The following is a 10,149-nucleotide window of genomic DNA, read 5'->3' as shown; positions in this document are numbered from 1 at the left end:
CTCTGAAACGGTTGTACTTATCGTCTGCAAAGCAATGTCGCGTACGGCAGTATTCGGAGACACTAAAAGCCCCATAGTAGAACACAGATGTAGCTTCTAAGATGATGTAATAGCCAGTAAGAAATAGTACAATTCTAGTTTTATTAATCGGTTATTGACTTTTTACCCGTGTTTGGTGCCTTGGACATGAGCTAGGAACTTAAGATTTTACATGCAGGAGGACTAGCAGCCGAGTTGCACGGGAGAATGTGTAAAGTGTTCATATGTAGTAAAAACCTGAGAAATCCGTTCGTTTTCGTCTTTGTTATCGAATCGACTTAAAGCCAGATCGTCACATTGGCTGCTGTTCTCTCTGAAACGGTTGTACTTATCGTCTGCAATGCTATGTCGCGTGCTGCGCTATGCGGAGACACTAAAAGCACCATAGTAGAACACAGATGAAGCTTCTAAGTTGATGTAATAGCCAGTAAGAAGTAGTACAATTCAAGTTTTAGGTATCGATTATTGACTTTTTAGCTGGCTTTGGTGCCTTGGACATGAGCTAGGACCTTAAGATTCTCCATGAAAGGAGGACTAGCAGCCGAGTTGCAAGGGAGAATTTGAAAAGTTTTCATATGTAGTAAAAACCTGAGAAATCCGTCCGTTTTCGTCATTATTATCGAATCGACTTAAAACCAAATCGTCACATTGGCCGCACTGCTCTCTGAAACGGTTGTACTTATCGTCTGCAAAGCTATGTCGCGTACTGCGGTTTTCGGAGACACTAAAAGCACCATAGTAGAACACAGATGTAGCTTCTAAGATGATGTAATAGCCAGTAAGAATTAGTACCATTCAAGTTTTAGGAATCGGTTATTGAATTTTTACCCTTGTTTGGTGCCTCGGACATGAGCTAGGAACTTAAGATTTTACATGCAGGAGGACTAGCAGACGAGTTGCACGGGAGAATGTGTAAAGTGTTCATATGTAGTAAAAACCTGAGAAATCCGTTGGTTTTCGTCATTTGTTATCGAATCGACTTAAAGCCAGATCGTCACATTGGGCGCTCTTCTCTCTGAAACGGTTGTACTTATCGTCTGCAAAGCTATTTCGTGTGCTGAGGCATGCGGGGACACTAAAATCACCATAGCTGAACACAGATAAAGCTTCTAAGTTGATGTAATAGCCAGTAAGAAGTAGTACAATTCAAGTTTTAGTTATCGATTATTGACTTTTTAGCTGGCTTTGATGCCTTGGACATGAGCTAGGACCTTAATATTCTGCATGAAAGGAGGACTAGCAGCCAAGTTGCACGGGAGAATTTGAAAAGTGTTCATATGTAGTAAAAACCTGAGAAATCAGTCCGTTTTTGTCATTTGTTATCGTATCGACTTAAAGCCAGATCGTCACACTGGCCACTCTTCTCTCTGAAACGGTTGTACTTATCGTCTGCAAAGCTATGTCGCATGCTGTGCTATGCGGAGACACTAAAAGCACCATAGTAGAACACCGATGAAGCTTCTAAGTTGATGTAATAGCCAGTAAGATGTAGTACAATTCAAGTTTTAGCTTCTGATTATTGACTTTTTAGCTGGCTTTGGTGCCTTGGACATGAGCTATTACCTTAAGATTCTGCATGAAAGGAGGACTAGCAGCCGAGTTGCACGGGAGAATGTGAAAAGTGTTCATATGTAGAAAAACCTGAGAAATCCGTCCGTTTTCGTCATTTGTTATCGAATCGACTTAAAGCCAGATCGTCACATTGGCCGCTCTCCTCTCTGAAACGGTTGTACTTATCGTCTGCAAAGCTATGTCGCGTGCTGCGGTATGCGGAGACACTAAAAGCACCATATTGGAACACAGATGAAGCTTCTAAGTAGATGTAATAGCCAGTAAGAACTAGTACAATTCAAGTTTTATGTATCGATTATTGACTTCTTGGATGGATTTGGCGCCTTGGACATGAGCTAGGACCTTAAGATTCTGCATGAAAGGAGGACTAGCAGCCGAGTTGCCCAGGAGAATGTGAAAAGTGTTCATATGTAGTAAAAACCTGAGAAATCCGTCCGTTTTCTTCATTTGTTATCGAACCGACTTAAAGCCAGATCGTCACATTGGCCGCTCTTCCCTCCGAAACGGTTGTACTTATCGTCTGCAAAACTATGTCGCATGCTGCGGTATGCGGAGACACTAAAAGCACCATAGTAGAACACAGATGAAGCTTCTAAGTTGAGGTAATAGCCAGTAAGATGTAGTACAATTCAAGTTATAGCTACTGATTATTGACTTTTTAGCTGGCTTTGGAGCCTTGGATATGGGCTAGGACCTTAAGAATCTGCATGAAAGGAGGACTAGCAGCCGAGTTGCACAGGAGAATGTGAAAAGTGTTCATATGTAGTAAAAACCTGAGAAATCCGTCCGTTTTGGTCATTTGTTATCGAATCGACTTAAAGCCAAATCGTCACATTGGCCGCTCTTCTCTCTGAAACGGTTGTACTTATCGTCTGCAAAGCTATGTCGCGTGCTGCGGTATGCGGGGACACTAAAATCACCATACTAGAACACAGATGAAACTTCTAAGTTGATGTAATAGCCAGTAAGATGTAGTACAATTCAAGTTTTAGCTACTGATTATTGACTTTTTAGCTGGATTTGGAGCCTTGGACATGAGCTAGGACCTTAAGATTCTGCATGAAAGGAGGACTAGCAGCCGAGTTACACAGGAGAATGTGAAAAGTGTTTATATGTAGTAAAAACCTGAGAAATCCGTCCGTTTTCGTCATTTGTTATCGAATCGACTTAAAGCCAGATCGTCACATTGGCCGCTCTCCTCTCTGAAACGGTTGTACTTATCGTCTGCAAAGCTATGTCGCGTGCTGCGGTATGCGGAGACACTAAAAGCACCATAGTGGAACACAGATGAAGCTTCTAAGTTGATGTAATAGCCAGTAAGAAGTAGTACAATTCAAGTTTTAGGTATCGATTATTGACTTTTTAGCTGGCTTTGGTGCCTTGGAGATGAGCTTGGACCACAAGATTCTGCATGAAAGGAGGAGTAGCCGCCGAGTTGCACGGGAGAATGTGAAAAGTGTTCATACGTAGTACAAACTTGAGAAATCCGTCCGTTTTCGTCATTTGTTATCGAATCGACTTAAAGCCAGATCGTCACATTGGCCGCTCTTCTCTCGGAAACGGTTGTACTTATCGTCTTCAAAGCTATGTCGCGTGCTGCGGTATGCGGAGACACTAAAAGCACCATAGTAGAACACAGATGAAGCTTCTAAGTTGATGTAATAGCCAGTAAGAAGTAGTACAATTCAAGTTTAAGGTATCGATTATTGACTTCTTAGATGGATTTGGTGCCTTGGACATGAGCTAGGACCTTAAGATTCTGCATGAAAGGAGGACTAGCAGCCGAGTTGCACGGGAGAATGTGAAAAGTGTTCATATGTAGTAAAAACCTGAGAAATCCGTCCGTTTTCGTCATTTGTTATCGACTCGCCAGATCGTCACATTGGCCGCTCTTCTCTCTGAAACGGTTGTACTTATCGTCTGCAAAGCTATGTCGCGAGCTGCGGTATGCGGAGACACTAAAAGCACCATAGTAGAACACAGATGAAGCTTCTATGATGATGTAATAGCCAGTAAGAAGTAGTACAATTCAAGTTTTAGGTATCGATTATTGACTTTTTAGCTGGCTTTGATGCCTTGGACATGAGCTGTTACCTTAAGATTCTGCATGAAAGGAGGACTAGCAGCCGAGTAGCACGGGAGAATGTGAAAAGTGTTCATATGTAGTAAAAACCTGAGAAATCCGTCCGTTTTCGTCATTTGTTATCGAATCGACTTAAAGCCAGATCGTCACATTGGCCACTCTTCTCTCTGAAACGGTTGTACTTATCGTGTGCAGAGCTATGTCCCGTGCTGCGGTATGCAGAGACACTAAAAGCTCCATAGTAGAACACAGATGACACTTCCAAGTTGATGTAATAGCTAGTAAGAAGTAGTACAATTCAAGTTTTAGTTACTGATTATTGACTTTTTAGCTGGCTTTGGTGCCTTGGACATGAGCTAGGACCTTAAGATTCTGCATGAAAGGAGGACTAGCAGCCGAGTTACACAGGAGAATGTGAAAAGTGTTTATATGTAGTAAAAACCTGAGAAATCCGTCCGTTTTCGTCATTTGTTATCGAACCGACTTAAAGCCAGATCGTCACATTGGCTGCTCTTCCCTCCGAAACGGTTGTACTTATCGTCTGCAAAGCTATGTCGCATGCTGCGGTATGCGGAGACACTAAAAGCACCATAGTAGAACACAGATGGAGCTTCTAAGTTGATGTAATAGCCAGTAAGATGTAGTACAATTCAAGTTTTAGCTACTGATTATTGACTTTTTAGCTGGCCTTGGAGCCTTGGACATGAGCTAGGACCTTAAGATTCTGCATGAAAGGAGGACTAGCAGCCGAGTTGCACGGGAGAATGTGAAAAGTGTTCATATGTAGTAAAAACCTGAGAAATCCGTCCGTTTTCGTCATTTGTTATCGAATCGACTTAAAGCCAGATCGTCACATTGGCCGCTCTTCTCTCTGAAACGGTTGTACTTATCGTCTTCAAAGCTATGTCGCGTGCTGCGGTATGCGGAGACACTAAAAGCACCATAGTGGAACACAGATGAAGCTTCTAAGTTGATGTAATAGCCAGTAAGAAGTAGTACAATTCAAGTTTTAGGTATCGATTATTGACTTTTTAGCTGGCTTTGGTGCCTTGGACATGAGCTAGGACCTTAAGATTCTGCATGAAAGGAGGACTAGCAGCCGAGTTGCAGGGGAGAATGTGAAAAGTGTTCATATGTAGTAAAAACCTGAGAAATCCGTCCGTTTTCGTCATTTGTTATCGAATCGACTTAAAGCCAGATCGTCACATTGGCCGCTCTTCTCTCTGAAACGGTTGTACTTATCGTCTTCAAAGCTATGTCGCGTGCTGCGGTATGCGGAGACACTAAAACCACCACAGTAGAACACAGATGAAGCTTCTAATTTGATGTAATAGCTAGTAAGAAGTAGTACAATTTTAGTTTTAGGTATTGATTATTGACTTTTTAGCTGGCTTTGATGCCTTGGACATGAGCTAGGACCTTACGATTCTGCATAGAAGGAGGACTAGCAGCCGAGTTGCACGGGAGAATGTGAAAAGTGTTCATATGTAGTAAAAACCTGAGAAATCCGTCCGTTTTCGTCATTTGTTATCGAATCGACTTAAAGCCAGATCGTCACATTGGCCGCTCTGCTCTCGGAAACGGTTGTACTTATCGTCTGCAAAGCTATGTCGCGAACGGCGGTATTCGGAGACACTAAAAGCACCATTGTAGAACACAGATGTAGCTTCTAAGATGATGTAATAGCCAGTAAGAAATAGTACAATTCAAGTTTTAGGAATCGGTTATTGACTTTTTACCCTTGTTTGGTGCCTTGGACATGAGCTAGGAACTTAAGATTTTACATGCAGGAGGACTACCAGCCGAGTTGCACGGGAGAATGTGTAAAGTGTTTATATGTAGTAAAAACCTGAGAAATCCGTCCGTTTTTGTCATTTGTTATCGAACCGACTTAAAGCCAGATCGTCACATTGGCTGCTCTTCCCTCCGAAACGGTTGTACTTATCGTCTGCAAAGCTATGTCGCATGCTGCGGTATGCGGAGACACTAAAAGCACCATAGTAGAACACAGATGGAGCTTCTAAGTTGATGTAATAGCCAGTAAGATGTAGTACAATTCAAGTTTTAGCTACTGATTATTGACTTTTTAGCTGGCCTTGGAGCCTTGGACATGAGCTAGGACCTTAAGATTCTGCATGAAAGGAGGACTAGCAGCCGAGTTGCACGGGAGAATGTGAAAAGTGTTCATATGTAGTAAAAACCTGAGAAATCCGTCCGTTTTCGTCATTTGTTATCGAATCGACTTAAAGCCAGATCGTCACATTGGCCGCTCTTCTCTCTGAAACGGTTGTACTTATCGTCTTCATAGCTATGTCGCGTGTTGCGGTATGCGGAGACACTAAAAGCACCATAGTGGAACACAGATGAAGCTTCTAAGTTGATGTAATAGCCAGTAAGAAGTAGTACAATTCAAGTTTTAGGTATCGATTATTGACATTTTAGCTGGCTTTGGTGCCTTGGACATGAGCTAGGACCTTAAGATTCTGCATGAAAGGAGGACTAGCAGCCGAGTTGCAGGGGAGAGTGTGAAAAGTGTTAATATGTAGTAAAAACCTGGGAAATCCGTCCGTTTTCGTCATTTGTTATCGAATCGACTTAAAGCCAGATCGTCACATTGGCCGCTCTTCTCTCTGAAACGGTTGTACTTATCGTCTTCAAAGCTATGTCGCGTGCTGCGGTATGCGGAGACACTAAAAGCACCACAGTAGAACACAGATGAAGCATCTAATTTGATGTAATAGCTAGTAAGAAGTAGTACAATTTTAGTTTTAGGTATTGATTATTGACTTTTTAGCTGGCTTTGATGCCTTGGACAGAGCTAGGACCTTACGATTCTACATAGAAGGAGGTCTAGCAGCCGAGTTGCACGGGAGAATGTGAAAAGTGTTCATATGTAGTAAAAACCTGAGAAATCCGTCCGTTTTCGTCATTTGTTATCGAATCGACTTAAAGCCTGATCGTCACATTGGCCGCTCTTCTCTCTTAAACGGTTGTACTTATCGTCTGCAAAGCTATGTCGCGTGCTGCGGTATGCGGAGACTCTAAAAGCACCATAGTAGAACACAGATGAAGCTTCTAAGTTGATGTAATAGCCAGTAAGAAGTAGTACAATTCAAGTTTTAGGTATCGATTATTGACTTTTTAGCTGGCTTTGGTGCCTTGGACATGAGCTAGGACCTTAAGAATCTGCATTAAAGGAGGACTAGCAGCCGAGTTGCACGGGAGAATGTGAAATGTGTTCATATGTAGCAAAAACCTAAGAAATCCGTCCGTTTTCGTCATTTGTTATCAAATAGACTTAAAGCCAGATCGTCACATTGGCTGCTCTTCTCTCTGAAACGGTTGTACTTGTCGTCTGGAAAGCTTTGTCGCGTGCCGCGGTATTCGGAGAAACTAAAAGCACCGTAGTAGAACACAGATGTAGCTTCTAAGATGATGTAATAGCCAGTAATAAATAGTACAATTCAAGTTTTAGGAATCGGTTATTGACTTTTTACCCTTGTTTGGTTCCTTGGACATGAGCTAGGAACTTAAGATTGTACATGCAGGAGGACTAGCAGGCGAGTTGCACGGGAGAATGTGTAAAGTGTTCATATGTAGTAAAAACCTGAGAAATCCGTCCGTTTTCGTCATTTGTTATCGAATCGACTTAAAGCCAGATCGTCACATTGGCCAGTCTTCTCTCTGAAATGGTTGTACTTATCGTGTGCAGAGCTATGTCGCGTGCTGCGGTATGAAGAGGCACTAAAAGCACCATAGTAGAACACAGATGACACTTCCAAGTTGATGTAATAGCCAGTAAGAAGTAGTACAATTCAAGTTTTAGTTACTGATTATTGACATTTTAGCTGGCTTTGGTGCCTTGGACATGAGCTAGGACCTTAAGATTCTGCATGAGAGGAGGGCTAGCAGCCGAGGTACACAGGAGAATGTGAAAAGTGTTTATATGTAGTAAAAACCTGAGAAATCCGTCCGTTTGCGTCATTTGTTATCAAATCCACTTAAAGCCAGATCGTCACATTGGCTCCTCTTCTCTCTGAAACGGTTGTACTTATCGTCTTCAAAGCTATGTCGCGAACGCCGGTATGCGGAGACACTAAAAGCAACATAGAAGAACACAGATGAAGCTTCTAAGATGATGTAATAGCCAGTAAGAAGTAGTACAATTCAAGTTTTAGGTATCGATTATTGACTTTTTAGCTGGCTTTGGTGACTTGGACATGAGCTAGGACCTTTTCTGCATGAAAGGAGGACTAGCAGCCGAGTTGCAGGGGAGAATGTGAAAAGTGTTCATATGTAGTAAAAACCTGAGAAATCCGTCCGTTATCGTCATTTGTTATCGAATCGACTTAAGGCCAGATCGTCACATTGGCCGCTCTTCTCTCTGAAACGGTTGTACTTATCGTTTTCAAAGCTATGTCGCGTGCTGCGGTATGCGGAGACACTAAAACCACTATAGTAGAACAGAGATGAAGCTTCTAAGTTGATGTAATAGCCAGTAAGAAGTAGTACAATTCAAGTTTTAAGTATCGATTATTGACTTTTTAGCTGGCTTTGGTGCATTGGACATGAGCTAGGACCTTAAGATTCTGCATGAAAGGAGGACTAGCAGCCGCATTGTACGGGAGAATGTGAAATGTGTTCATATGTAGTAAAAACCTGAGAAATCCGTCCGTTTTCGTCATTTGTTATCAAATCGACTTAAAGCCAGATCGTCACATTGGCTGCTCTTCTCTCTGAAACGGTTGTACTTGTCGTCTGGAAAGCTTTGTCGCGTGCTGCGGTATGCGGAGACACTAAAAGCACCATAGTAGAACACAGATGAAGCTTCTAAGATGATGTAATAGCCAGTAAGAAGTAGTACAATTCAAGTTTTAGGTATCGATTATTGACTTTTTAGCTGGCTTTGGTGCCTTGGACATGTGCTAGGACCTTAAGATTCTGCATGAAAGGAGGACTAGCAGACGAGTTGCCCAGGAGAATGTGAAAAGTGTTCATATGTAGTAAAAACCTGAGAAATCCGTCCGTTTTCGTCATTTGTTATCGAATCGACTTCAAGCCAGATCGTCACATTGGCCGCTCTTCTCTCTGAAACGGTTGTACTTATCGTCTTCAAAGCTATGTCGCGTGATGCGGTATGCGGAGACACTAAAACCACCACAGTAGAACACAGATGAAGCTTCTAATTTGATGTAATAGCCAGTAAGAAGTAGTACAATTAAAGTTTTAGGTATTGATTATTGACTTTTTAGCTGGCTTTGATGCCTTGGACATGAGCTAGGACCTTAAGATTCTGCATAGAAGGAGGACTAGCAGCCGAGTTGCTCGGGAGAATGTGAAAAGTGTTCATATGTAGTAAAAACCTGAGAAATCCGTCCGTTTTCGTCATTTGTTATCGAATCGACTTAAAGCCAGATCGTCACCATGGCCGCTCTTCTCTCTTAAACGGTTGTACTTATCGTCTGCAAAGCTATGTCGCGTGCTGCGGTATGCGGAGACTCTAAAAGCACCATAGTAGAACACAGATGAAGCTTCTAAGTTGATGTAATAGCCAGTAAGAAGTAGTACAATTCAAGTTTTAGGTATCGATTATTGACTTTTTAGCTGGCTTTGGTGCCTTGGACATGAGCTAGGACCTTAAGAATCTGCATTAAAGGAGGACTAGCAGCCGAGTTGCACGGGAGAATGTGAAAAGTGTTCAAATAGAGTAAAAACCTGAGAAATCCGTCCGTTTTCGTCATTTTTATCGAATCTACTTAAAGCCAAATCGTCACTTTGGCCGCTGTGCTCTCGGAAACGGTTGTACTTATCGTCTGCAAAGCTATGTCGCGAACGGCGGTATTCGGAGACACTAAAAGCACCATTGTAGAACACAGATGTAGCTTCTAAGATGATGTAATAGCCAGTAAGAAATAGTACAATTCAAGTTTTAGGAATCGGTTATTGACTTTTTACCCTTGTTTGGTGCCTTGGACATGAGCTAGGAACTTAAGATTGTACATGCAGGAGGACTAGCAGCCGAGTTGCACGGGAGAATGTGTAAAGTGTTCATATGTAGTAAAAACCTGAGAAATCCGTCCGTTTTCGTCATTTGTTATCGAATCGACTTAAAGCCAGATGGACACATTGGCCGCTCTTATCTCTTAAACAGTTGTACTTATCGTCTGCAGAGCTATGTCGCGTGCTGCGGTATGTGGAGACACTAAAATCACCATAGTAGAACACAGATGACACTTCCAAGTTGATGTAATAGCCAGTAAGAAGTAGTACAATTCAAGTTTTAGTTACTGATTATTGACATTTTAGCTGGCTTTGGTGCCTTGGACATGAGCTAGGACCTTAAGATTCTGCATGAAAGGAGGACTAGCAGCCGAGTTACACAGGAGAATGTGAAAAGTGTTTATATGTAGTAAAAACCTGAGAAATCCGTCCGTTTTCAACACGCGATCTAGTGT

Source organism: Schistocerca gregaria, unplaced genomic scaffold (assembly GCF_023897955.1).
Source record: "Schistocerca gregaria isolate iqSchGreg1 unplaced genomic scaffold, iqSchGreg1.2 ptg000387l, whole genome shotgun sequence".
NCBI lineage: Eukaryota > Metazoa > Arthropoda > Insecta > Orthoptera > Acrididae > Schistocerca > Schistocerca gregaria.
Note: the sequence above shows the minus strand (reverse complement) of the source record.